This window comes from Myotis davidii, unplaced genomic scaffold (assembly GCF_000327345.1).
Source record: "Myotis davidii unplaced genomic scaffold, ASM32734v1 scaffold398, whole genome shotgun sequence".
Taxonomy (NCBI): Eukaryota; Metazoa; Chordata; class Mammalia; order Chiroptera; family Vespertilionidae; genus Myotis; species Myotis davidii.
The window spans coordinates 226,682-229,786 of NW_006290024.1; positions in this window are offsets into that span (position 1 = coordinate 226,682).

The window sequence follows — 3,105 nt, forward strand, 5'->3', positions numbered from 1 at the left end:
CGGGCTCCTCCCTGACCCAGGCCTAACGCCTCAGGCTGAGGCTTTAGACCTGGACGGGGGCACATCCAGCACCCGGCCACCGATCACTGACTGACTCCGCCCCGGTTCCCTGCCAAAGCCACCATCAAGGATCGCTTGCTAGCTCTGCCCCGGTCCAAGCCTAAAGCCTCTGGCTGAGGTGTTAGGCCTGGGCCGGGGCCCCTCCCCCCATGCTCCCCGCCTTCTCTGCCATCAACGATAGCTGGCTGGCTCCTCCGCAGTCCAAGCCTAAAGCCTCTGGCTGAGGTATTAGGCCTGGGCTGAACCCCCCACCCCCCATGCTCCCCGCCATCAAGATCGCTGGCTGGCTCCTCCCTGGCCCAGGCCTAATGCCTCAGGCCAAGGGGTTAGGCCTGGACCTGGGCACCCCCAGCTCCCCACCACCAATCGCTGGCTGGCTCCGCCCCTGTTCCCCACTGCAACTGCCATCAAGGAGCCCTGGCTGGCTGGACCGGCCCCAGCCTAAAGCTTCAGTCTGAGGCTTGGGGCTGACCTATGCAAATTAACTGCCATCTTGGCTGGCGACTAATTTGCATATCTCACTGATTAGCCAATGAAAAGGGTAGCAGTCGTATGCCAATTACCATCTTTCTCTTTTATTATATAGGATATTCTTTTTTATAAGTTTAGTAATGTTGCTTTTTAAAAAATATATGTTTATTGATTTCAGAGAGGAAGGAAGAGGTAGGGAGAAATAGAAACATCAATGATGAGAAAGAATCATTGATCGGCTGCCTCATGCAAGCCCCTGACTTGGGATTGAGCCCACAGCCCAGGTATTTGCCATTGACCAGAATCGAAACTGGGGCCTTTCAGTTTGCAGGCCAATGCTCTATCCACTGAGCCAAACCGGCTGGGGAGATATATATATATATATTCTTAATCCATTCATCTATTGATGGACACTAGGTTTCTTTCATATCTTGACTATTGTAAATAATGCAGTATACATATGATGCATGTGTCTTCTAGATTTAGTGTTTTGAGTTTCATTGGATAAGTACCCAGAAGTGGATTTGCTGGGTCATCCTTTGTCTCTTGTTATCTTTGCTTTAAAGTCTATTTTGTCTAGTGTAAGTATTGTTACCCCAACTTTTTTTTCATGTTTCCATTTTTCTAGAATATATTTTACTATCCCTTTTTTCAGTCTGTCTCTTGTACACAGCATATGTAAGGATCTTGTTTTGTTATCTATTCAGCCACCATATGTCTTTTGATTGGAGCATTTAATCATTTGCATTTAAAGTAATTGTTGATAGATATGTATTACCATTTTATTATTCACATATTTTTATATATTTTTTCTTCTCCTTAAATAAATCCCTTTAACATTTCTTAAAATACTGGTTTGGTGGTGATGAAATCTTTTAACTTTTTCTTACCTGGGAAGCTTTTTATCAGTCCTTTGATTCTAAATAATAGCTTTTTCTTTTTTGGATAGAGTAATCTTGGATGTAGGTCTTTGTTTTTCACCACTTTGAATATTTTTTGGCAATCCCTTCTGGCCTGAAATGTTTCTGTTAAAAAATTAGCTAATAGTCTTATGGGGAGCTCCCTTGTAGATAACTAACTACCTATCTTTCCCTTGCTTCTTTTAAGATTTTCTCTTTGTCTTTAACCTTTTGTATTTTAATTATGATGTGTCTTGGTGTGGGCCTGGTTGGATTCATCTCACTTGCAACTCTTTGTGTTTCCTGGACTTGAAGTTGATTTTCTTCACCAGGTTAGGGAATTTTTCCACCATTTTTTTTCAAGTAGGTTTTTAATTCCTTCTCTCTCTTCTCATTCTAACACCCCCAGGATGCAAATATTGGTATACTTGAAGTTGTCTCAGAGGCTCCTTAAATATCCTCACTTTTTGGATTATTTTTTTTTTCTTTTTGTTGTTCTGATTGAGTGTTTTTTGCTTCCTTTCTTGCAAATCACTGATTTGATTATGTGATTCATCTACTCTACTGTTGATTCCCTGTAATGTATTCATTTCAGTTAGTGTAGTCTTCATTTCTGACTGGTTTTTATTTATGTTTTCTATCTGCATCTTTATTTTTTCTATCTTTGTGTTGAAGTTCTTCTACTCTTCCCTTAAGTTCATTGAGCATTGTCATAACCAGTGTTTTGAACTATACAAAAGGAAGATTGTTTTATTTTGTTTAGTTCTTTTTCTGGATATTTTTTCCTTTGGTTTTTATTTATTTTTATTGTTTGATTAATCCTCACCTGAGGATATTTTTCCATTGATTTTTAGAGAGAGTGGAAGGGAAGGGAAGAGACACAGAGAGAGAAATATTGATGTGAGAGAGACACATGGAATGGTTGCCTCCAACATGTGCCATGACATGGGTTCAAGCCTGCAACAGAGGTATGTGCCCTTGATCAGAATCAAAACTAGGACCCTTCAATGGGTTGATGCTCTATCCATGAGTATCATGGATAGTTAATGTTCCATTGATTTTTAAATAGTGGAAGGGAGGGAGGGAGGTGGAGAGGGAGAGAGAGGAAAACATTGATGTAAGAGAGACACATCAATTGGTTGCCTCTCATGCATGCCCCAACTGGAGCCAGGGATCAAACCTGTAACCTAGGTATACACCCTTGATTGGGAATCAAACCCATGACCCTTTGGTGAATAGGCTGACACTCTAACAACTGAGCCACACAAGCCAGGGCTAGTCTGTTCTTTCATTTGGGACATGTTTCTTTGTCTCCTCATTTTGGCTGCCTCCCTGTGTTTTTTTCTTTATATTAGGTAGATCTGCTAGGTCTCCCAGACTTAATAGCGAATGGCCTTATGTCATAGGTGTTCTGTAGGGCCCATTGGCATAGCCCCCTCAGTCACCTGAACTGGGTGCTTCAGGTGTGCCCTCCATGCGGGCTATGTGCACCCTCCTGTTGTAGTTGAGTGTTGATTGCTGCTGGCACATTAATAGGAGGTATTTACTTTCAGGCAGATTGGCTGTGAGGACTGGCTGAAACTACCATGGAGGATCTACTGTGTAGAATCATGACACTTCAGTAGGCTCCAATACCCACTAAGTCCTTCCCTTGAGTGTGTTGCTAGTGGAGGTG